Genomic DNA, 26,753 nt, shown 5'->3' on the forward strand with positions numbered 1-26,753 from the left:
CCCGAATCCAGTCTATGCCACAGCAAACAAGGCGCACCAACTTCAGTAAGAAGCAATTCAGATATGCATGCACTATAAGCCTTTAACCAGAAATTCCCAGCTCAGAAGGGCAGAGTCAAGGCTGTCCTCCCACAAGAGTGCGGACCACGAACCCTCTTAATGTAAAATAACTGACCTGAAAGCCCAAGTGCTTAAACCAGAATTAATACACTTTTAGAATAACAGACACTGAGCCCTCAATCAGCAGTTCCCAACCTAGAAGGATGTAAGCTACCTGTTCTGCCACTACAGTGCAGACCACAAACATTCTTAATGTAAAACAACTGGTCTGAAGCCCAAGTGTTTAAACCAAAAGGCTTAGAATGAGTTACACCAAGCAGTAATAAATACAATTGAGTACTTTTAAGATGATGCAAAAGTAAAATAAAGTAGGAGAAACACAAGTACAGTAAAAGCAGATGAAATTTTTTATTTTTTTTTCTGAACAAGTGCTGAGGTCAAAGAAACAGATTTGAGTGCTGAAACTAGAAAACTGGCTAGTTATAAGAAAAAAAAACTAAGCTAGAAGGCTTCCCTCCAACACAGAAGGGCTTGGGGGCTCAGAAGCCTACAAATAGTCTATACCACTTAACAGGAAAGGCAAGAAACAAGCTTAATTCTTTTTCTGTTTCCCAGATGCTCTCTTTGTACACAGTAGGAGTGCCTGAAATCAGAATATGATCTCACTGCACTCAGTTGAGTGAGCAAATGAGATGGGCCCAGGAGTATCCAAACACAAATTTACAAGAGGGGCGGGCAGTTTCAAGGCCACTAAGATTAACACCAAAACAAAAACAGGGAGGGTGGGTGCGACTAACTGAAGAGCAGAGTCAAAACTTCCAGTTCAGTTAATATTCCTGCAACACACAGTTAAAATCAATTTAAATACTGTACTTTTTTGAAAAAAAAAAGTGCAGATAAAGGTACTTAAATTCTCTTATACGTCCAGTTGAATACAGCAAGTTCTTAGCCGGCCAAAGCTGAGGTTTTTAAGCAGAACATATTTCACACTGTACCACTCAAATAGGCAAGGACAGGAAATCAAAGAATGTGGCTACCCCCACACCTGTAATTACTAGCAAATAACAAAATTCAGCAAACACTGACTAACTTCCAGTTCAGTTAATATTCCTGCAACACAGTTAAAATCAATTTAAATACTGTACTTTTTGAAAAAAAGTGCAGATAAAGGTACTTAAATTCTCTTATACGTCCAGTTGAATACAGCAAGTTCTTAGCTGGCCAAAGCTGAGGTTTTAAAGCAGAAAATATTTCACACTGTACCACTTAAATAGGCAAGGACAGGAAATCAAAGAATGTGGCTACCCCCACACCTGTAATTACTAGCAAATAACAAAATTCAGCAAACACTGACTAACTTCCAGTTCAGTTAATATTCCTGCAACACACAGTTAAAATCAATTTAAATACTGTATTTTTTTGAAAAAAAAAGTGCAGATAAAGGTACTTGAAGTCTCTTATACGTCCAGTTGAATACAGCAAGTTCTTAGCCGGCCAAAGCTGAGGTTTTAAGCCCATGAACATGAACTACAAAGCGAACTGGCACCAAATCTGTGTGACCTGTTCAGAAACAGCCTCACCTCAGGCTTTGTCCCTACCGAATGGAACACTGCTACAACCATCCCTCTCCATAAAGGGGGAGCAACTACAGACCCTGGGAATTATCACCCCATTAGCCTGATGAGTTTGATATGTAAAGCTATGGAGCGCATCATCATGGACCTGATTAACAAAGATATAGGAAATCTCCAAACTCTAGACCCCACACAATTTGGCTTTGTGAAAGGGAGATCATGCCTGCTCAACCTGTTGGACTTCTTTGAGTCAGCAACCAGGGCTGTGGATGAAGGAAAGGCAGTGCATACAGCCTACCTTGATCTGGCCAGGCCTTTGATACCATTCCTCACTCGGGAATTATTGATAAACTCACCACACTAGGCATCAACCCCTATATCACTAGGTGGATTGCAAATTCATAGGTTCATACTAGGCTATCTGCCCTGGGGCATTTATAAGCCTAGCCAGAGTGTGATTGGCTTTCGCCACCTTTTGATTTTTAGTTTACTGTGCCCTTTTTAAGGTTAGTTTACTGTGCCTCTGTCTAGTAGTGACACAGACGTAATCCCCGGGGTAAACCTACGATCTCCCATCCACTCATCAAGATTCCTCTTGAAGAGAGTCAGTGAGGGGCTCTGCCTGACATGGACTGGGATTCTATTCCAGAGCGAAGGGAGCCTCTGGGTTATGAATCTCTCCCTCCAGCATGTCCTATTTATTTCTGTGCTGAGGTTCAAGTCCCTCGAGCGCATGGCTCTAAGGGATTTGGATTTTTTGAGGTGGAGCATGTCCATTAATTCTGGGTTGGACATAGCTTTATATGTCAGGCATAGATCGCCTCTAAGTAGGTGGTATGCAACTGAGTAGAGCTGGAGTTTCTTTTACCGAGCAGCATATGGCATCTGTTTGAGTCCCTTGATCCTCTTTGTGAGGTACTTTTGGGGTCTTTCTAGTTGCTGCAGGTGTTGGGTAAGGTACATCCCAAATGGGGCATTGTATTCTATTATGGGCCTGATGAGGGATGAAGAAAGGGGCACGATGACCTCCCTTGATCTAGATGTGAATCCTTTCATGATAAAGTGGGATATATAGAAGGTTCTTCTAACCACTTTGGCAATGTAGTTGTCGAAGGAGAGATTACTATCAACTTGGGTTCCTGGGTCCCTAATTACTTCCTCCGTACTTAATGGGTTACCATCTATGTGGTAATTTGTGGGCACTTTGTTTTTGCCATATGGTATGACTATACACTTTTTGGCATTTAGCTTTAGGCCATGGCTCTGGCACCAGTTATCCGTCTCTGAGAGACCTTTTTGAAGAATGCTCATGTCAGCTGGAGAGTCAATTATGGCGCCCAGTTTGCTGTCATCTGCGGACTTGGTCAGCCACAGTCCTCCCGTGTTAGCCTGTACGTCGGAAAAATATATACCGAACAAGAGAGGTCGCAGGACTGAGCCTTGTGGGACACCAGTTGTAACTGGTTTCGAGTCTGACATGGCTCCAGCAATTCTGACTCTGTGGGTTCTGTCTTTGAGCCAGTTTGCAACCCATCTTGTGACATAGGGGTTTATATTTAAGCTGGATAGCTTCTCTATGATGCCTGAGTGGGGTATTGTGTCAAATGCTTTTGCGAGGTCCAGGTAGGCTGTGTGGACTACCTTCCCTTCATCTATTGCCTTGGTGACTGTTTCAAAGAAGTCAACCAGGTTCAAGAGGCAGGATCTGCCTTTGACAAAGCCGAATTGGGTAGGATCTAGTGTCTGTAGGTCCCCACAGATAGAACTCATGGTGAGAAAGTAGTAGACTCCAAGTCAGACTGCCGACCAGTCACGAGTGGAGTCTGACGAGGATCGGTCCTGGGTCCTCTCTTGTTAGGCATCTGCTTCTCAGACGTCCAGGCCAACACAAAGGGACTCTGGCTGACCAAGTTTGCAGGCGACTGCAAGCTGGGAGGCATTATTAACTCCCCAAGTGATGCAGACATCCTACAGAAAGGCCTCATTTAGACCAATGACTGGTGTTGAGACCATGGCCTTAAGCTTAACGTCAAAAAAATGCGTAGTCATCCCCTTTGGTTAAAACTCCGTTCCCACCAATTGCTACATTGAGGGGAGCCCACTGAACACTGAAGGCATTATAAGAGATCTTGGAACACAGGTGAACACCAACCTCTCCTTCGACCACCACATTACCACTGTGGTCAGAAAGTCCTTCTGTGTGGCACGTCATTACCAAGAGTTTTGCATACAGGAAGAAAGAGGTGGTCTCTCTCTCAACTCTTCCCTCATTAGACCAATCATTGAGTATAATACCCCATTTGGCTTGTACCTTACTAGACATCTGTAACAGCTGGAGAGGCCAAAGTACCACCTCACGAAGAGGATCCCAGACATTAAGCACATGTCCTACATGGACAGACTGAAAAGACTCCATCTATTCACTGTCTCATATCAACTACTAAAAGGCAATCTCTGCTTGACTTACAAAGTCATTTCTGACCCAGCTGTGTTAGAAATGCTATATATAAAAAAATCCCATTCCCTCCGCACCACAAGCTCCAGAGACTTCAACCTTGTTACCACAATCAACAGAACATGCTGGAAGGACAGGTTCCTCACCCAGAGACTGCCCATGCTCTGGAATAGAATATATGTCAAGCAGAGCACCTTGCTGACCCTCTTTAAGAGAAATCTTGATGAGTGGATGAGTAAAAGAAAGTTCACCCCCGGGGATCACTGCAGTGGCCTCCACTTGATAGAGGCACTGGGAACGAATGTCGAGCAGCACAATGCCAGGGCACTTCTATGGGCTAGGCTTGTAAAGGCTCAAGGGCCATTAGCCTAGGACACACCTATGAACCTATAATACCTAACCGCTTGAGTTTGTCAACAATGCCCGAGTGGGGTATCGTGTCAAATGCCTTGGCCAGGTCAAGGTAGGATTTTGCCTCATCCATTGCTTTGATGACCTTCTCAAAGAAGTCCACTAGGCTGAGTAGGCATGACCTGCCCTTGACGAAACCAGATTGGGTTGGGTCCAGTGTCATTGATCATTTCCATGGCTTTGCATATGAGACTAGTGAAGACTTATGGGTCTATAGTTTCCAAGGTCTGTAGTTTGCTGTCCATTGTGCAGAGGAATGACTGTTGCTGTTCTCCATTTACAAGGCATGAAACCTGTTTGGAGCCTACAGTTAAATAGCAATGCCAGAGGGCCTGATAAGTCATGTTTCATGCTATTTAGGAGGCATCCTAGGATATTCTCTTGGCCCATTCATGCAGTGTTCTTGGCCTTAGAGAGAGCATTAAGGTCACAACTCACCTCAGATTGCAAGAGTTCTTACCTAGACAACTGGCTCATTACCACTTCTACCAAGTTTCTTCTCATTCGGGCCAGGGTCTGCCAACTCTGTCTTTGCTCCCAGTTGGGTATCACAGTAAATTTAAACAAATCTTAGTTTCTTCTAGTACAGACATTGGAATTCATAGGTGCTCACCTAAATGCAACAATCCAGATAGCAAGACTGATGGAGAACAGATTGTCCACCCTACAAAACATGGCACTAAAGTTTCTAGCCTGTCGGATGCCACCAGCCAGATAGTTTCTCCAGCTTCTGGGATAGATGATGGCCTCCATCACCCTTGTTTTTCTGGCCAGATATTGCATGAGAGTTTGACATTGGACACTTGCAGTACAGTGGACCATCAGGTGCAAACCCTTGAGTTTTCGCTTACTTTGACAAACATTTGCAAGACTCGCATAAGACAATGGATTCAGTCTGTCAAGATATCTCAGTGCTGTCCATTTGTATTCCCCTCTCCATATGCCACAGTGACCATGGACACTTCCCAGGTAGGGTGGGGGGCATTACATGGGAAGGACAGTCCAAAGCACATGGTCCTCTTCCAAGGCCAGTCTTCACAACAGTGTTCCAGCGATGAAGGTATTTTTTTTCTAGTGTTGCAGGGTTTCCAGATTTCTGTCCAGATGGACAGACATGTCAGCAGCCTGGTACATCAACTAACGCAGTAAAATCCAGTGTTCTGGTGGATATGTTAAGCAGATCTTTCCTTCCACCTAATGAGTGGTCCCTCAGACAGTGGCAGAGATGATTTTCCATCAGTGGGGCCAACCATATTGCGTTCTCTTTGCCTTTCCCCTCAACACTAACTGCAGCAGTTTTATTTGCCCTGACCCCACCCACTCCCACCCCCGGGAGGAGAAGTAGGAGTCACCAAAAGATAGTCTGATGCACATTTGGCTCTGGTGTTCTTTATGCCTTTCCCCCTACTCCTCTGATAATTCCTGCAGAAAGCATAAGAGAGGAAGATCACAGTCTTCTTTGCCCTTTTTGGCCTTGACTAGTGTGGCTTGACTAGTGTGGCTTCCCTTTCTCTGGCTTCATTTGTTTCACCCTCCTTGAGTGCTGGATTCTGTCTCACCCATCTGGAATGCCTCACCCGGACATTCAGGCTGTCATGTTAATGTCTTGGTTTCTCCACTTCCACTTCCATTGATGGTTATTCATTCCAGGCTTTCTTCTTCTCTATTACATATTCTTCTTCTTCCCAAAGACCAGAAAAAAATTGCAAGAGTAAGTGGAAGAGATTTTCTTTATGGGTCTCCATAAGGAATCTTAACCCCTTTTTGGTAACTTTCCCAGCTGTCTTAGACTTTCTAGCATCTGTGTTACATAATGGGTCCAGTTATTTTATGATTAAGGTCCAGTTAGTAGCTATCTTAAGTTTTCATGTTTGAAAAAAATTAGTGGACCTTAGTTTCTCTTAGATTATGTAAGCTTTCCTGAGGGGTGACTTCTTTCTTAGACCTCCCCTTAGGGATCCTACTCCTGTTCAGGATATGACCATTTTGCTTCAAGCCGTAACCCAGCTGCCCTTTGAACATGCTGCCAAGGTGGACTTCAAATTCTTGACTTGGAAAACACTTTGTAGTGGCAATAACGTCAGCTTGGAGAGTATCAGAGCTGTAGACCTTGTTTTGCAAGCCTCCTAATCTGATTTTTCAGGTAGCTACTGACTGAACCAATGCATCAGTCTGCCATTTTCTTTCCAAATTGTTTCAGTAAAGAAGAATATGCTTCATTTGCTGGATCTGCATTACCAACTTTTTTTCTGCCTCCATTGTACCAAAACTTTCTGGAAGACAGATCAGCTACCCATCTCCTTAAGATGGGTTAAGGAGTTTCAAAAGTATCTCTTATCTAGATTATCTGTCTGCATCTGTCGTGTTTGTAAAGAAAAGGATTGACCTTGCCAAGGCTAGTCAAAGCTCATTTAACTAGGTCTGTCTTGACTCCATCGGCCTTCTTATCTAGGGCCTCCATTGATATTTATGTTGCTGCCACTTGGTTGAAGGTTCACACATTCGTTTCTCACTATAAGCTGGGTTTGCTGTCCATGAAATGAGAGGCTTTTGGTTCAGCCATCCTTCGGCACATCCTTCCATGAGACCACCCCAAGAGCTAAATAGCTGGGGACTCTGTCCCATCCTTTGAGGAACAGATGGGAGAGAGAACATCAAATATGAAAGTTATGTACTTACTATAACAATAGAACTGTGTTGTCTGCTTCTGTCCTTCCTCAAATTCCCGCCCTTCTTTTCCCCCTTCTATTTTATGGAAATATTTTCTTTGGCATCTGGGAGGACACTGTGATAGAACAATCTCCTGTGCTCTTTAAGCTCCAGAGCCGAACACTTTTTTTTTTCCAAAGTTCTTTTACATTTTCAGGGTTTTTTGTATCTGTTATCATGTCTTTTCCTCTGTGTAGGGGTTGCAAATAAACTCAGTCTTAGATGATGCTGGGAAATGGAGGGTATTATATGCAAGGGGGAGGAGCCTGAACTGTGGATCAAAAAGTCTGGAGTGGAAATAGTCTGATTCAAGGTTGGACACAAAGACCATCCATTCTGGAAGGATGAAAGCAGACAACATAGATCTATCGTTATGTTAAGTAAATAACTTTCAATTTGATGTCATTTTTCATTCTGTCTTCATCTGTTGAGCATAACCTCGCAACTGTATAGATTTTTGCCTCATATTTTTGACCTGTAACAGACAAAATTGTGGTTTTCTGATTTTCTGGTAAATTATTGCCAAGTCTTTGAGGACTGAAGTTGGAAAATAATGAAAGCCATTTGAGATTCAGACTTCATACCTTTCAGAAACTTCATACCAACACAAAATCTGTTGTTTTGTCAACTTTCTAATTTTGTAAGAGCAGTATTTAAAAATTGCCCCTATTTTTGGGCCTTTGTCCCCTCATTATTTTGGCTTTTTTCAGATTTCTTGCTCTAAGAGGTTGAGAGCTATGCTGCTGAGTTTGGATATGATTCTCTGATCCAACTCGGCCGTTAGTAAAGCTTTTGGCCAGCAAAAACTCTTGAGGTCCTCCCATACCCATAATGCACCAACCCCTAACGTACCTCAGATTTCATTTGCCACTTTTCGCAAAAGACGTGGTCAGCCTGAACGCTCGCTCATTAATTGAGATGTGCTTTTTTTTTTATTTTTTCTTCCTTGCTATATATTTTCCTTCCCTTTTACACTTAATGTAATTCTATTATACCACTGATAGTAATTTCCTCCCCTACAGTCTATAACTTTCTTATAGTGTACATGCCTGTCACGGGGTCTATATTAAAATCTCAAAGTCTGACAATATCGAGATATTGTCGACACAAGAATAGCAAAAGTGCACTACATCGAGCATTTAAACAGAAAATCTCCGTAGGGGGAGATTTCCGTTTACTTCAATGTAGTGCATTCTCGGAGTTGGTATATTAAAGTAGGGGGGGGCTGCAGGGGGGCCTGCCTACACACTATTTAGTTTTTTTTTTGTTTTATTTACTATTTTTTTAGGTTTCAATGGTTTAAGACTTCGATCACTAAAGTTCGATCTTTAGGGATTCAAAGTTTTAAACCTTCGAGATTATAATCTAGACCCCTGTCACGCCTGTATAATTCTTTTTACCATTGCTGGTATATCCCTTCCCCTTTCCTTTTCTTTCGTTTATACAAAGAAAAAGCTTTCTCCCCTTTTTATTTTTCATTAAAGTTGTCTTGTTGTCATGTCTGACAAAGGGCCTGCTGGCTTCCGAAAATGTCAAAAGTGTGGGCACAAATTTTTGAAGAAATTTCATTGATAATATGTCCATATGGGTATATATGTGTGTGTGTGTGTGTGTGTGTGTGTGTGTGCGCGCGTGTGTGTGTATTTTTCATATGAGTACATACATACATTATGTGAAGGTGTTGTATTTTTTATGTAAACTTGGTTGAATTTTTTTGATGATGTTATTGCTGTTGAATTCATCGTAATTTTGTTGCTTGAATTTCTATGGGAAATGTAGTTTTCCATGACTAAGAGGTGTGTATGCATAATGTGCACTGGTCACTTTAAAAGTGGTATGTGTAGATGAATTCTGAAACACAACTGTTTAATTGTTTAGCATATTTAAGCTTTAGAATTTGATATGTTGATATCCCTTGAAGGCAAAATACCAAGGTACCAGGATTAAAGCTGTTTGGTACTCCAAATTTGTATATGCCTTTTGGATTTATTAGGTTTTTGTTTTTTCTTTGGTTTGGATACATGCCTGCCACGCCTGTGTAATTATTTTTACCATTGCTGGTATATCCCTTCCCCTTTCCTTTTCTTATGTTTATACAAAAAAAAATATCTTTCTCCCCTTTCTATTTTTCATTAAAGTTGTCATGTCTGACAAAGGGCCTGCTGGCTTCCGAAAATGTCAAAAGTGTGGGCATAAATTAACTTCATCTGACAGCCATACTTTAATTGTTTAGGCTGTCAACAGCTACAAGAGGATTGTGCTATCTGCAAAAATGTCAATCCTAGAGCCATAGCAGCTAGAAAACATAAATTAATCTTAAAAGGATTGCTTCCATCCTCATTTAAAGAGGCTGTCTCTGGGGCGGAATACCTGAAAATGAAAATTAAGAAGATGTTGGCTAAGTGTCCAAAGCCATCTGCTTCTTCCACCCCTTCTACAGAACTGCCGAAGAAAAATCTGAAATCTGCCCAGGTCCTCTCTCTTTTGAATCCAGTGAGAATATCTTTGTATCTAAGCTCTTTGGATCAAAAGATTCTACTGAGATCAAGATATTCTTTGACATAGGATCCAGTACCTTCTAAGGTTCCCTATCCCTTCCTGAAGAGACATTGTTAAAGGTCACCATCCCTTGCCTCATCTCTTTCTTCTTCGAGTCTAGGGAAGATGTGGACAGAATGATGAGGAAATTCCTCTCGGTGCAGATTTTGATGGGTGTTCTCCCAGCTCCTCCCCCTCAGGTCATGAAGCCCATCCATCCCTTACACCACCATTGTTTGCTCCTTCTCTGATCCCACTGGTTGTTTCAGAGTCCCTGTATGTGAACCTCCCAGGTATGTCCAGCTCAGATCCGAAGACTTCTGTGTGTGCACCAGCTTCGACTTCAGATCCGGATGGCTTTCAGAACTAAAGCTGCCTCGAATGGTCTGAGCAGTTGGAGTCAACTCAGGTTGTGGAGCCGTCTCTGCCCCTCAGAGCTTTGGTATTGGATAGCTCTGCTTTGTCTTCTGCCTCGGGGTTGTTGCTCTTGGAGCAGAGGGAGGCAGTGATCCAGAAGCCTGCCTTCTCAGAGCTGCTGTCTTTTGTCTCTACAGAGCGATCTGCCTTTGAGGTAGTGAACAGAGTGTTTTCTGTTCTGACAGGATGGACGGATCCAGCCCCTTCAGATCACCAGTCTAGTTCTCAGATGTGTCTGTCCTTGGAGCCACATCATCCTGTGCCACAGGGACAACCAGCTCAAGGCCTCTAGATCACCCAAAGGGGTATTACAATTTATTCCGACACTTCACTGTATCATCCCACCGAGGAAGTCCCTCTGAAGAAGAAATGCAAAGGAGGCACTTGGACTGTCTGCAAGAGTCGCTCACAGAATATACTGATTTCAGTGAAGGAGAAGAGTCCCCATGATCACCTCTGGAAGACTTCGTATTTGGAGACATTCTCGAGGTCCTTAAGCAGAGAGGTGGTTGGTCCTCCAAAAACCCTTCACCAGAGGAATCAGTATTTCTAGAAGCTTTTGGAGTATGTTATTAGAACTTGTTCTAGAGAACAATGTTTTCTTGTTTGATAATAAATACTATCTGCAGAGATTGTGTGTTGCCATGGACATGGCATGTGCCAGCATTTATGCTAATAAGGTACTTGAAGGTAATGACTTCTCACAGTACATTAAATTCTATAACATATTCATAGATGACACATTTCTTTTGTGGGAGGGGCCATCATTGCTGCTTTTTGAATTTTTTGAGTATCTTGGAACAGCCACTATGTTTTTGAAATTTCCTATGAATTTTTCATGTTCTGATATAAATTTTCTAGATGTCAAGATCACTAAGACACTGGATTCCCATATTAGTATTAATGTATATAGGAAGCCTTGTAGAAAGAATAATAATTTGCATAGTTCACATATATAAGTGTACGAGAATGTCTAAGCTAAATAATGACGACAGTAGTTTTGATAATGCATTAATGGAATTGCATGATGACTTCATTAATAGAGTTTATTCCTCAAAGTAAGTGGATAGCTCAATAAAAGAAGTCCTCTTAACTAGGGCTGATAGTGCTAAACCCTGTTTTTCCTTGCATTGTTACTCTAATGAGGTCTCTGATGTGATCCAGACTACTAAGTCTAATAATATTGGGGTATCACTTTTCTATTTAAATGACATAAATCTCATTTGTGATATAGTGAACAAGAATTGGCCGATTGTTACAGCTGATAAGATCAAGCAGATTATGGGGGTAAAGCCTAGATTCTAACAAGAAATCACTGTGCTACAAGAATGAATCCACCATTAGGAAGATGTCTGAGTGCATTAGAACTTTAACGTTCATAGGTAGGTACTAGGCTATCGGCCCTAGGGCCTATACAAGCCTAGCCAAAAAGGTACCCTGGCTTTCGCCACCCAAGAAAATTATTTTCCTGTTCCCCTGTTGAGCAGAGCCACAGAGGTGATCCCCGGGGTGAATTTCCTGTTTCCCATCCAGTCATCAAGATTTTTCTTGAGTGCTAATGGGGAGCTTTGTTTGATATAGATAGGTAGTTTGTTCCAGAGTATGGGAAGTCTCTGGGACAGGAATCTAACCCTCCAGCATGTTCTGTTTATTGTGGTGACAAGGTTTAGGTCCCTAGAACGTGTAGCTTGGAGGGATTGGGATATCTTTAAGTGGAGCATGTCCAACAGCAGTGGGTTTGACATAGCTTTTATGTTAGGCAGAGATTGCCTCTGAGTAGGCAATATGTGATGGAGTAAAGCTGGAGTTTTTGAGACGGTCTGCGTAGGGCATCTGTTTGAGGCCGGTAATTTTCTTTTGTGATGTATTTCTGTGGCGTTTCCAGTTGTTGTAGTTGTCTTGTGAGGTACATACCAAAAGGGGCATTGTACTCTAATGGGTCTGAGTGACGAGTAGAGGGGAACAATGACCTCTGTTTTCCTGGATGAGAAACCTTTTGTAATGAGGTGTACCACGTAGAAGGATTTCCTGACTACTGTGGCGATGTGATTATCAAAGGAGAGACTACTGTCCACCTGTGTCCCAAGGTCTCTTATCACACTTTCGGTATTAAGTAGACATGTGGTAGCTCATGGGTACCGAGTTTTTACTAAAGGGGATGACAATACACTTTTTGGCATTGAGCTTGAGGCCATGGCTTTGACACCAGGTATCTGTCTCAGTGAGGCCCTTTTGTAGGATGTCCACATCGTTAGGAGTTTCAATTATGGCTCCTAGTTTGCAGTCATCTGCGAACTTTGTTAGTCAAAGACATTCTGTGTTAGCCTGTACTTCAGAAAAGTAGATACCAAACAGGAAAGGACCCAGGACTGAACCCTGTGGTAGTCCACTTGTCACTGGTCTGAAGTCGGATTTGGAGTCTGCTACTTTCACAGTGTGGGTTCTGTCAGTGAGCCAGTTGGCAACCCATCTTGTGACATAGGGATTTATACCTAGTTTAGTGAGTTTATCTATAATTCCAGAGTGGTGTCAAAAGCCTTGGCGAGATCAAGATAGGCTGTGTGAACCACCTTACCTTCGTCTACGGCTTTGTTGACTGCTTCAAAGAAGTCAGTCAGGTTTAGGAGACATGATCTGTCTTTTACAAACCCAAACTGGCAGGGGTCCAGAGTTTGGAGATTATCAATGTCTTTATAAGTTTCATGATATGTCCCGTGGCCTTGCAGACCACGCTCTTGGGGAAGTAGTTCCCGGGGTCCGTGGTGGCTCCTCCTTTGTAGAGTGGGATAACCGTCGCTGTGCTCCATTCAGTGGGCACAAAGCCTGAGGTGAGGCTGTGATTGAACATGGTGCTTAGGTGGGGGTGCCAGTTCATTCTGTAGTTCATGTAGAACGCAGCCTGGGATGTTGTCAGGTCCCATGGATGCTGTTTTCTTGGCGTTGTAGAGTGTGTAATGTTTACAGCTATATTACCTTGGGTAATTGTTTTAAACATCCCACTTACTGGTAAGCAGTATACTTTTTTGTTTTATGGTTATTGTGCCAGCATGAATCTGATACGTTTCTCCCCAGGCCTCCACTGAAAATGGGCTCTGTCCCAGTTTGACTTTCCCGGTAAACAAATGTTAAATAAATAAATAAAATAAAAATGTGGCTACTTGCATGGCTTGTTCATGTTTATGTAGGGAAGACCCACAATTCTTTAAGGGAATGGATTCAAGAGCACTTGGATGATGTACGGAAGACTAAGATCACTAATACGTTGGCAAAACAAGTTAGTACTCATGGCACACTGTATTCTTTTAAATATATGGTTCTGCAATTGATGGGTAGTGATTTAAGACGAGGAGATGTTAACAGTAAAACATAACGGAATGAGCTTAGATGGATGATTGCTTTACAAGCTGACAAAGTCTATGGTCTGAATGAGACTATACCTTTAAACCTGGCATTAAAGTCATATGATTTGTTTAATTGATGTTTAATTGATATTTTCTACTTGTATATAAAGGTTTGAATGATTATTCTGTGTGCATGGTCTGAAGAAGTGCCCTATAGGAGTGAAAGCTCTCACCGATTAAAGATTTTCTTTTTAGCCCTGTTGTTTAGTCGTTATTTATTTTTCTTGTCAGTTGAGCCAGTCCCTAAGAGGCCAGATTGGATTCTGGCTTCACCAGTCGGGAAGGAATTTTGGAGTAAGGGGGTGCCCCTGGATGCTATGTTCATGGTGGGAGCCAACAAGAAGGAACTCGTTGAGCAAAGTTCCTTTGACCATCCCCAACAGGGCAGTGAACAGGTTTGAGAAGGTCACTGAACTATTTGGCACATTTTACCAGACTACAAAGGGACTTGGTCATGGAACTTTCAAAATCCTTTTCTGGGACCTGTACTGCTGAGGCTCAATCTTCTGTGGCCTCTCAGTTTGCTAACCTCCAATCCATTTCAAATCCGTCCATGAAGCTTATCTGGCTTGCAACTGAAGGTGCCTCAAGGGCAGTGGTTTCAGACATATCCATTAGGAGGTATGCCTGAATACGCATATGTGATTTAGTGGAGCCTTTCAAGTCCTCTTTCATCAGTGCTCCCTTTTTTTGGGAGCCAAAAGTGAAATTTCGACACACTCCAGGTGGGAGAAGGATGTAAAGACCCTCTTTCCCATGGGTGTACATTTTTCGACCCCCTCAAAGATCCTTTTCTAGGAATCAACAAGGTGGACACAGACGTGGAGATAGTTCCCCTAGGGATAGAGGGGAGAACTCTAATAGTCGATGATGTCCATGTGACAGAGGAGGCCCACAAAACCAGGAGTCCAGAGATTCGTTCTGTGACGGACCCTGTCAGCACTCCTGCAAAGAGGCCCGATAGTCCTCCTCTGGAGGCGGTCCGGAGTCTACTATCCCTGCACCAGAGAGACTTGGGTGCAGAGGATTATTTCCAGAGGCTATACAATTCCCTTTTCCCTTCCACCACCAACTGTATGCAAAATTCCCTATGTTCCACCCAGTCAGAGGAAAGAAGTAGCAATAGAACTACAAAAGCTACTAGAAAAAAAGAGTTATTCAGGAGGTCCCACCAAACCAGAAAGAATCCGGAACTTAATCAAGATTTTTTTTTTAGTGTCAAAGAAAATGGGACTGGAGACCAATTTTGAAACTCGGTGACTTGAACAAGTCATTTTGATGTACAAAGTTTCAGATGGTCACGGTTCAGTCCATTCTAGTCTTTCTGGGCAAAGATGACTGGATGTGCTCAATAAACCTTCAGGATATGTAGTATCACATAAAAATAAATGGACAATCCAGAATGTATTTACACTTCCATCTGGGAGCCAGTCGCTGTCAGTCCAGAGTACTGCCCTTTGGTCTCACCACAGCCCCCAGGGTGTTCACCAAGGGCATGGCAGTAGTAGCAGCTCACTTGAGACTGCAGGGATTCCGAGTTTTTCCATATCTAGGTGACTGGCTCATTACTGCCCCGACTGGGCATCTACTACTAACACAAGATCAGGTGATCCAGACTTGTTCTCATCTGAGGATAACTGTAAAGTACAAAAAAACTCAGTTACGACCAACTCAAACCTTGGAATTCATAGGAGCAGTCTTCAACACGCTATCAGTGATGGCTTCTGTTCCTCTGTCAAGAGTGTAGACTATCAGATTCCAGGTTAAGAAAATAACTCGCAATACCAAAATTTCAGCCTGCTTAATTCTTCAAGCCTTGTGGGTCAGTGTCAGCTGCCATCATCTTGGTCCCTCTAGCAAGGTTTCATATGAGAATTCTCCAATGGATGTTAGCAACACAATGGTTGATTCTTTGCCACTGCATGTCAGCACAAATCGCTATCATTCTGGCATGCAAGAAATACCTTTGCTGCTGGATTCTGTCAGATCAGGTCATCCATTCACTCTCCCTCAAACCAAGGTCATAGTGACCATGGACACTTCCCTAATTGGGTGGGGCAATTTCTGGGGAAAACAGTCCAAGGCACTTGATCCCCAAAGGACACTTCCCTGATTGGGGGGGCACTTCTGGGGAAAACAGTCCAAGGCACTTGATCCCCGAAGAAGGTAGTTGCATATCAGTCTTCTAGAAGTGAGAGCACTATTGTTAGCATTGCAGGCATTCCAAGATGCTCTCCCGTTATGGAAAATTGCAGTTCAAACACACAATATGTCAGTAGCTTGGTACATCAGCAAGCAAGGAGGAACCAAATCTTATCCCTTGTGTCAAGAAGCACTCAGTGTGGCAATGGGCAATCTCATCCAACAGCTTTCTGATAGCAATGCACATTCCGGGGAAGTCCAGTGTGATGGCAGACAAATTGAGCAGGTCTATTCTTGTACCTCATGAGTGATCTCTCAACAAGAAAATGACAGATATGATTTTTCATCAATGCATTGAGCTTTGCTGCAATCTTTTTGCATCTCCCCTAAAAAGCAAGTGCTGCAGCTTGTTTGCACTGATACCCTCACTAAGGTACTCTGTATTCCACAACTGGTTCCCCAGTTTTCTGTATGCCTACCCTCCAACTCCTCTAATTCCCAAATTCCTACAGAAAGCTGCCCATTTGAAGAGCAAAGTCATCCTCATTGCACCTTACTGGCCTTGACAGATTTGGTTGCTCCTTTCTTTGGCCTCATCTCCTTTATCCACCTTGGATTCTGGATCTGATTCTAGATCTCCTGTCTCCCCTGACAGGCATGATTCACCCTGATGTCTCAAACCTCAAGCTAACACTGTGGTTTCTCCAGTTTTGTTAATGGCTGGACAACTAATCCTCTCTTCCCCAGTCCATCATATACTTCTATCATTCCATAAGGCTTCTACAAGAAAATTTTACAGAAGTAAGTGGAAAAAGTTAATTTCCTGGGAACAACAAAAACACACTGTGACCCCCTTGGGGCTCAGCTCCTGTGCAATGTTTACTTGAAATTTTGGCAATGGTTTTTAATGTGAGAGCTAGCTCCTCAACAATTACAGTTCAGTTAGCAGCAATCTCAAATTTTCATATTGGATTTGAGAACTCTTCTGTGGCTGTGTCTAAATTTTGTAAAGCATTTTTGAGCGGCACACTCCAGCTGAGACCCCCATATAAAGACCCTACTCCACCATGGGATTTGAACTTGGTGCTGCAAGCCTTGACTCATTCATCCTTTGAACCAGCAGTAAAATGTGATCTTTTTCCTAACCTGGAACACTATCTTTCTAGTGGCCATTGCCTCTGCTAGCAGAATTTCAGAACTTCAAGCATTGTCATCTAAACCTACTTGCTTGATTTTTCATAAGGACAGAATCACATTACATGCCAATTTGTCTTTCCTTCCTAAGGTAGTGTCATGTCAGAATCCACTATCAATCAGTGCATTAATTTGCCAGTCTTTTTTCCTAAATTTGCAAATGAAGGTGAATGTATGGTGCATTTACTGGATGTTCACCGACAGTTACATTTTTACTTAGGTAGGACAAAAGAAATTAGAAAGACAAACCAATTATTTGTATCCTTTGCAGATTCTAAATTGGGCAAATCAGTTGCAAAGGTAACTTTAGCCAGATGGCTGACAGATTGCATATCATTTATCTACAACAAATTGGGTCCATTCTTACCAAGACCTCTAAGAGCCTATTCAACTAGGACCATGGCTGCTACTTCAGTATTTCTCTCTAGAGCTTCCATGGATGACGTGTGGGTGCAACTTGGTCCAGTCCTCATAACTTTATCACTCATTACAAATTGGATCTGGTCTTGAGAGGAAGAGCAGCTTATGGCTCAACTGTGCTCAGGAATATCCTTCCTTGGAGTCCACCAAGGATTTTAGGTAGCTTGGGATTCTGTCCCAACAGCTGAGGATAGAATGAAAATTGACATCATCAGATAAAAAAGTTGTGTACTTACCATAATGTTCCTTCTGTGTTGTCCATTTTCATTCTTCCTCAACTTCCTGCCCACCAACCCTTTTTATTTTGAAATTCTGGAAGAACGAGAGACTTTGACACCACTATCCTTAATACTGAGCTCCAGATAGTATCTTTCTGTCAGGAAAGTTGTAGTGGTTCTTTCGACTTTGTGAGACAGCAAACAAGATCTAAGTTATGTTAGGGGTTGGTGCATTATGGGTAAGGGAGGAGCTTGAGAATTTTTGGTGGTCACGAACTTTAGTAATGGTCGAGTCGAATCCGAGGATCAGATCCAAACCCAACAGTTGAGAAAGAATGAATGACTCTTCACAACTGGTCACCCTTCAGTCTATTTCCAACATGTCCATGAGGCTGATCTCCAGTGCAGCCGAGGGTACTTCTGGAGCTGCAGATTCAGGCATGGCAGTCGGTAGGCAATCCTGGATGTGCCTGTGTGAATTTGCAGAGTCCTTCAAGTACTTGTTCATCAATCCTCCTTTTGCTGGACCACTTTTGTTTGGCTCCAAAGTTAAGGGAATACTCCAGAAATGAGCTAGAGGGAAACACCCCGTCTGCCATTGGCATCCGTTTTTCTACCCTTCAGTTGTCTTTCTCCAGGAATCATTGAGGTGGTAAAAATGTGGTTTCACAAGTCCCAAGGGCCTTTCTAGGACTCATAAGATAGTTCTTCCTGGGGCAGAGGGAAGAACTGTAATGGAAGATGCTGTCCTCACTGCATGGGTGGCACACAAAACCAGGGCTTCAGTGATACCTTTTCTTCAAAGCCCTACCAGCTTTCCTGAAGGGTTGCTTGACTGCTGTACTCTGGAGGCAGTCACGAGGTGGTTATCTCTGCACCCAGAAGCCTGGGAATACATCACAAGACACTCTGGTGCAGAAAATTGTCGAGAGGTTATTTCTCCTCCAGCAAAAACAAAAAGCATCCCTGATAGTTCCACCCAATCAGAGGGATACAGCAGCTTTGGAAATAATAAAGCTGCTAGAAAAAAGTCATCCAAAAAATCTCCCTAGACCAGCAAAGATCTGGAACTTACTCAAGATTCTTTTTAGTGCCAAAGAAGAGGGGATTTAAGATCAATTCTGGATCTCTGCTAAGTAAAACATTATGTAAAATGCTCATAAATTCCAGATGGTCATGGTTCAGTCCATTTTGCCTTTACTGTGACAGGAGATTGGATCTGCTCGATAGATCTAAAGATGTGTACTATCATATCAAGATGAACAGGTACTTCAGAAGATACTTGCACTTCTAACTGCGAGCCAATCATTACCAGTTTGGAGCACTGCCCTTTAGCCTCACCACAGCCCCAGGGTGTTCAAATGTATGGCAGTAGTAGCAGCTCTCTTGAGCCTACTGGGATCCTGTGCATTTCCATACCTAAACGACTGCCTCCTGACCACCCCATCCAGACATCTACTGATTCAAGCAAGGGATTACTTGCTCCAGTTATGTCATCTACTGGGCATCACGGTCAGTTACACCAAATCACAACTTATGCCTACGCAGACTGTAGTTCATAAGTGTTCGGCTAGACACTATCAACAAGTTTTGCTTCCTCTAACAAGAGTTCATACTTTCAGGTCAGAGGTCATGAAAGTGATTGCCCATTCTTATCCTACTGCAAGGCTAGTCTTCCAAGCCTTAGAATCAGTGACAGCAGTGATTAACTCGAGTTCTGTTAACCAAATTTTATATGCCGGTTCTGCAGTACACTCTTTCACTACAGTGGTCTATTCTTCAGCATTTTTATGCACTCCAGTCAAGATTTCCAGAGTTTGCAAGGAATGTCTTCTTTGGTGGATTCATTCAGAAGAGGTTTGTCAAGGTTGCCCCTATGTTCTCCCACAGCCAGTAGCCAAAGTCACCACACACACCTTCCATATTGGGTGGGGGGTATCCTTAATCCCTGTTACCCATATCCAAATTTCTACAGAGAGCATCCCAGTTGAAGAGCACAGTCATGTTCATTGAGCCCTTTTGGCCTCATCAGGTTTGGCTCCTCTTCCTCTGCATCCACCGTGGATACTGGATCTACATCCAGACCTTCTGTTTCATCTGACAGCGATGAAGCACCTGGAGATCAATGACCTCAAGTTGACTGTATGGTTTTTCCAGTTCCAGTGATGGCTAGACAGTCCAGGCTTTCCTCACCAGATTGACATATTATTTTATCCTCTCAGTAGCTTTCCACCAAGAAAATGTTTAAAAGTAAATGAAAAAGATTTTCAGTTTGGGCCCTTAAGAGACATCTGGACCCTTTTTCTGCCTCAATCTTAGCAGTTCTTGACTCTTTGGCTAACATTTTTAACAAAAGCGTAAATTATTGTACTGTTAAAGTTCAGTTAGCGGCCACATCAGATTTTCACTCAGGTGAGAATCATTCCTTCCTGGTTTCCTTGAAATTGTGCAAGGCCTTCATTAAAGTTACCTTTTTACTCAGGTTAAAAATCCTGCATCCCCTTGGGATTTGACTATTCCATTACCTTAATTCCATTTGAGCCATCAGCTAAGACTGATCTTAGGTTCTTGTCCAGGAAGATAAATTTTCTGGTTGCTATCACTTCTGCTAGACAAGTATCTGAACTGCAATCCCTCTCAGTGAGATCTCCATACTTGACCTTCCATAAGGACACGGTTTCATTATGCACAAACCCATCTTTTTTTAAAGTAGCTTTCGAAGCCAGCCTAATTCAGGTCATCAGGTTGCCCATTTTCTTTCTGAAAAGTTCAAACAAATGAGCACACATGGTGCATCTTCTGGATGTACATCAGCAGCTTAGATTTTATCAGCACAGAACCAAAGACTTCAGGAAAACTCACCAATTGTTTGTATCCTTCTCCAAGACCAAATTGGGTAAAGCATTGTCTAAAGTGATCCTGGCTAAATGGTTGACTGATTGTATATCCTTTGCTTATAAAGAAAAAGGTTCATCCATAGCTAAGCTCCCCAAAGCACATTCCACGAGGTCTGTAGCCACTTCATCTGCTTTCTGGTCTAGACCATCCATAGGTGATATTTGTGCAGCTGCTACTTTGGTCCATTGCTCATACCTTTATTGCTCATTACAAGTTAAACATACTTCCCAGGAAAAGGGCAGCATTTGGTTCCATTGTACTCCGCAATATCCTTCCATGAGGACCACCCTGAGTTCATCTAGCTGGGGACTCTGCCCCATGAGTTGAAGAATGAATGAAAATGACATCAGATATGCAAGTTATGTACTCACCATAACTATGCATCCACGTTGTCCATTTTCATTCTTCCTCAGCTTCCCACCCACCAGTTCTTTCCTTTCTTCCTAATGAGACCTAAGGGGTGTCCATTTGAGAACCCCCCCCCGTTCCCTGTTTGGGCTCCAGCCTTTCTGTATGTCTTTATCTCGTCTTTTCATAATGATGTGTGTGTGTGTGTGTGTGTGTGTGTGTGTGTGTGTGTGTGTGTGTGTGTGTGTGTGTGTGTGTGTGTATATATATATATATATATATATATCTAAACATCTATATATATATATCTAAATATATATATATATATATATATATATATATATCTAGTATAATATATATATATATATATATATGTGTGTGTGTGTGTGTGTGTGTGTATATATATATATATATATATATATATATATATATATATATATATATATATATATATATATATAGTGTTGGGGCAGAAAACTACGTCTGAGGTATATCAGAATGGTGAAGGCACTCTGTGTAAAGGAAGGAGCTCGAGAGTTGGATCTGCGAGTCTAATGTAAGCTGTCAAATCAGATCTGAGATCCATCAGTTGAGGGAAAATGAAATTGTACAACACAGATGCACAGTTAAGGTGAGTACATAACTTTTGTTCAAGTCCACTTGAACTCTTTCTGATTAGAATGGGAAAAAGTTGTATGCTTCTGCCACATTGATTTTCAGAATTTTGAAATGCCAGGCTTATATGTTAAACTTTATTCTGACTAATTGTGAAAGTATGAGGAATGATTTATCAGCAGTTTTTTTTTCTTTTGAGGAAGAGTCTGCGTTAAATAATTTAGCTGTTATATGTTGTCCCATCTCGCCTTCATTCTTGACAGTTGGGTTCGGTTCCGACTCAGCCTAATGCTAAAGCTTGAGAGCTTCCATCGGCTCGAGGCTATACCCTATTCCGTGATGCCTGGTGAGAGCTCCCCAGATCTCATTTGCCACTTTGCTGGATCTAGATTGTGTTTCACTAACTCAGGCTAAGTTTTTTTTTTAATTTTTGACTTTTTTGGTCTATTTTCTCAGTAGTTAGATTTGTAAACTGTTTAATACCTTCCTTTATCCTAGTAGAGGATTTTTTGGTGTGTGTGAGTTATTAGTTAGACTCTGTGTTCCCACTGTTTGTGGTTTCTCTTCTTGTGTGGGCTGTTGTTTCCTCTTGCAGGCCCATTTTCTCTATCCCTTCTCGTTAAACTTTAATTTTATCCTTCAATGACCCGTTTTAATTAGAGGGTTAATTTTTTTGTCCTTGTTCTATTTGCCTGCTTAACTTAGAAGGCTCACCTTCCCCTTTTCGCAGCCCTTTTGTACTTAGGGTCATCGTTTTAGTTAGAGACGTCTCCTCTGGCTAGAGGAGATTGTTTAGACTTTCTTCTCTAGCTGTTTAAAAAAAAAAAAAAAAGTAGTTAAACTTGTTAGAGTTAAGTTTTGTTTTGCTGTGTCAGTTGTGGTGTTAGGGGGTGGCAGTGTTTACTCGTACTGCTAAAGTGTCTAAAGATTCTCGTGAGAAAGTTAAAGAAGCCAAACAATCTGGCTTCAAAAAGTGTGACTCGTGAGCACAGAAGATGTCTCTGACTGATGGGCACACTAGCTGTGTTTACTGTTTAAGTGCCGTTCATCTGCAGGACTCCTGCTCAATCTGCCATGGATTTAGTTCCAGGGTCCTTCAGGAACGCAAGAACAAACGTATTGTGACGGGCCTGCTTAAAGGGCCCTTTGATGTGGCAGTAGAAGGGAATCAGCCATCAAAATCCTCTCAGTCTCCCTCTTCTGAAAGTCTACAAAAATATCTTCTTCCTCGGCTCCAGTGTCTGAGCCGGCCAAGAAGTCTAAACATGCATCTTCGGATCCGAAGGCTATCAGGCCTAAAAAGACGACAGCTCCATCAGCTCCACCAGTGTCATTGGAGTCAACTCGGAGCCACAAAAGGAGCTGGTCCCTTACTTTGGAAGCAGTCTATTTAGTGCCCCAGTCACACATGTTGCATTCGGTGGCTAATAGCCATAAATCATCCACTATTTTCTCATCCAGGACCCTCTCAGATGATGATGTGGAACGGGTGCTCAAGAGATTGCTCCTGTACACCAGCCTTAACCAAAATTCTCATGAGCCCAGCCCAGAATGAAGTGGAGCCGACTACTGTGCCTATCTTGTCTTCTGTTCCTCCTCTGACTCAGACGAGCTTGGAGCCGGAGTGCCTGGAAGTCCATGCGGTGGAACTGTCAGGTTCAAAAACCACCACCAGTATATCGGTCCCGACTTCTGCTCTGACCTCCTCGATGCTGTTTTCTGTCGAGGGGTCTGGGAGCCGACACTCCCTCGTCAGGTCCGGGGAGGAGAGTCTGGTCAGGCCCTTGTCGGATCTGATTCTTCCTCTCGGGGCCTCGGCGTAGGTGAGTTCGTTGCCCACATCATCCTCGGAGCCATACTCCCTGGCACGGATGGGATCTCCAGGTTCCTCTGAGCCGGAGGCTCTCTCTGTCCGGGACCATGGTGCCAATGAAGTGATGACAAGCGTGCTGTCTCCCCAGATTGCTCCACCCTCTGCTCCCGCTACTCTTCCCCCTTAGGGGCCAGTGTCATCCTCAGTATCATCCCTCCAGCCCAAGCGTAGAGAACCAATGCCCCAGGATGCTGCAATGGGTGACCTCCTATCTTCTGAGACCTTCCCAGAGATGCTCCTTGAAGGAGGTCCCTCACATGAGAACTTGTAAGAGGAAGCATTTGAACTCCCCTGAGTCTGTCATGTCAGATACGAACTTCTAAAAATGAGTGTGTATACCTGTAGGCATTCAGATCTCAACCCTTCACCTCTTGGGCGTCTCCACCTTTCGACAAACTCTTGGGTGTAGTTAGTCGAAAGGCGTGGGGCTCTCCAGAATCCGTGGAACCTGTTCCGAGGAGGCCCAACAAGTTCATTACAAACCCTGATGATAAGGAGTTTTTATCCAAAGGTGTCCCAGTAGATGCTGTGGTGGTGGTGGTAGCAGCCACCATAAAGGAATTAGTGCAGACGTGTTCATCCGCCGAATAAGGAATCCCGAATGATGGACACATACGGGAAGCATATGTTTTCCACGGCGGCCTTCACAATTGGGTCGCTGAACTATTTATCTCATTTCACCAGAAGTCAGAGATCTCCTGAAAGAGCTAGGAGATTCTCTCCAGGGTGCTTCAGCTGAGGGAGTGCCAGACAAGGTAAATTCTCAGCTTGCAACTTTGAACTCTATAGTCAACTCCTCCATGCGTCTCATCTCATATGCAGCAGATGGAACAAACAGGGCAGCAGGCACAAAAATAGCTCTCAGAAGACATTCCTGGGTGCGCCTTTGTGAGTTTGCTGAACCCTTTAAGTCTTCCTTTATAAATACCCCCTTTGACATCTCGTCCTTGTTCAGGCCAAAGGTTAAAGAGAGCAGGTGCGAGCAAGATGGCAAAACTGCCGTGAGAGTACGTTTCTCCGTTCATACCAGGCCTTATCCCAAAGGCCAGAAGGGTGGAAAAATGTGGTTCCGGAAATCCCAAAGAGTTTCGCCAGACGCACGTGGTGAATTTTCCTCCAGGGGCAGAGGGGGAAATAAAGGAAGATGCCACCCTCGCAGCAGAGGGGGTCCGCAGAATCAGGGCGACAGAGAGAGTTTCTCTGGCAGGCCCTTCCAGCACTCCTGAAAGGAGGCCCGCCTGCCCACCTCTGGAGGCAGTCAGGGCAGACTATCACTGTACCCAACGGTTTGGCTAAGTATCACCCAAGACAAGTGGGTACAGTCTGTCCAAAGGATTTGGCAGGAACACTAATACCACTTGCACATCAAAGTCTTAGAGATGAGGGCGGTGCTTCTGGCATTGCAAGCATTTCAGAGCTCTCTTCCAATAGGTACGATTGCAGTACAGTTGGACAATATGTTCGTAGTGTGGTACATCAGAAAAACAAGGCAGAACAAGATCGTACTCTGTCGAGATGCTCAGAGAGTGTGACAGTAGGCAGTTTCTTCTCAACATTTCCTGGCTGCAATGCACATTCTGGGGAAATCCAACATGGTAACGGACAAGTTAAGCTGGGCAATTTGTATGCCTCACGAGTGGTCCCTGAAACAAGAAGTTGTGAATCAATTTTTTGACAAGTGTGTCCAGCCTTGCTGCGACCTCTTTGCCACTTCCATGAGTGACCAATGCAGCAGCTACCTTGCCCTAATCCCCCTCTCCGGGGGAGTCACCAAAGGATGCACTTGTTCACGATTGGCCCCCGGGACTGCTTTATGCCTTTCCCCCATTTCCATTGATACCCAAAGTTCTTCAGAAAGCAAAGTCATTGAGTCGCAAACTGATTCTCATCGCTCCATACTGGCCTCGACAACTCTGGTTCCCTTTCCTTTGGCCCCACCTTCAAGAGGAGCCTTTGTTCCTGGACCCAGTTCCAGACCTTCTGACTCATCAGTCAGGGATGCTCCACCCCTCTGTTCAAACTCTCAAGCTGACAGCTTGATTACTCCACTTCCCTGTCATAGCAAAGCTTCCAAATATTTCCCTTGGGGTGCGTCACATCTTGGTCTCATTGCACAAGATCACAACTAATAAACTGTACGCTAGAAAATGGAAAAGGTTCTCATGCTGGGCTGCCAAAAATCACATAGATCCCTTTACAGCCCCTATTTCTTCAATTCTTGAATTTTTAGCAGAATTTTTCAATCAAGGTGCAGCTGCAGCCACTGTATGAGTACAACTTGCCATTTCAAACTTCCACATAGGAGACAAGGGATCTAATGTTATGTCTCCCAGATTATGCAAGGCTTTTCTGAGGGGTACTTTCCTGTTAAGACCCCCAATAAGAGAGCTGCCACCTCCTTAGTATCTAAATTTGGTACTTGCTAAGTTGATTCTTCCTCCATTTGAACCAGCTTCGTCTTACCCAATAAAATTTCGAACATGGAAGACCATCTTCTTAACTGCCATTACTTCTGCCAGGATGGTTTCAGAACTTCAAGCCCTGTCTATTCATCCTCCCTATTTGGTTTTTCACAATGACAGTCTCTCTCTGAGAAAGAATCCGTCTTTTCTTCCCAAAGTATGCTTTGAGTTCACCTTAAATCAGTCTATTGATTTACCTGTCTTTTTTCCCCAACTATGGCAGAATTTAAGCTGCACCAATTGGATGTCCATAGACAGTTACATTTCTATTTACATAGGACAAAGGAGTTTAGAAAATCAGATCAATTATTTATTTCCTTCACGAAGAGCAAGAAAGGAGAGCTTCGGTGTCGAGTCGCTTTATCTAAATGGCTCACAGATACCATTTCTTATGTATATATCTCTCAGCAAAAGCAACTACCAGGGAGAATTCGAGGCCATTCAACTAGAGCTATGTCGACCTCCACCGCCTTTCAGGCCAGACTTCCACTGGATTCGATTTGTGCTGAAACCACATGGGTTAATCCTCATACCTTTATTACTCATTAGAAAGTAGATGTGACCTCCCAGAACAGGGCTTCCTTTGGTTCCACTGTTCTGAAGAGTTTATTCCCTTGAGCCACCTGAGAAAGAAGGTGCTGGGGACGCTGTCCCAACCATCAAGAATGAAGGCGAGATGGGACAACATAACATAAAGAAGTTATGTACTCACCAATAACGTTGCATGTTTGTTGTCCATAATCTTGCCTTCATTCTTGCATCCCACCCTCCTTCCCCCTACCTGAAGGATCGAGAGGAAAGCTTATGGAATTGGTCTTGAGTTGTCTAAGATTCCCCTCTCGCTTCATGCTGCATAGGCTAGGGAATAGTTTGACCTCCTTAATGTTTTGATAAATTATACCCCTTAGTATTTGCAAACAAGATCTGGGGAACTCTTGCCAGGCATCATGGGATAGGGTATAGCCTCGAGCCAGTGGAAGCTCTCGAGCTTTAGTATTAGGCTGAGTCAGAACTGATG

The 26,753-nt window shown here is 43.2% G+C and overlaps 1 protein-coding gene across 3 annotated transcripts in view; it reads left to right on the forward strand.

The window, feature by feature from the left end:
* HLCS (holocarboxylase synthetase) overlaps window positions 1-26,753 on the forward strand; it is a 1,599,326-nt gene that overhangs the window by 994,409 nt on the left and 578,164 nt on the right. The gene's annotated exons all lie outside the window — the stretch shown is intronic.

The sequence above is a fragment of the Protopterus annectens genome, chromosome 5.part1, assembly GCF_019279795.1.
Source record: "Protopterus annectens isolate FY-2018-M chromosome 5.part1, PAN1.0, whole genome shotgun sequence".
NCBI classification, from domain to species: domain Eukaryota; kingdom Metazoa; phylum Chordata; order Ceratodontiformes; family Protopteridae; genus Protopterus; species Protopterus annectens.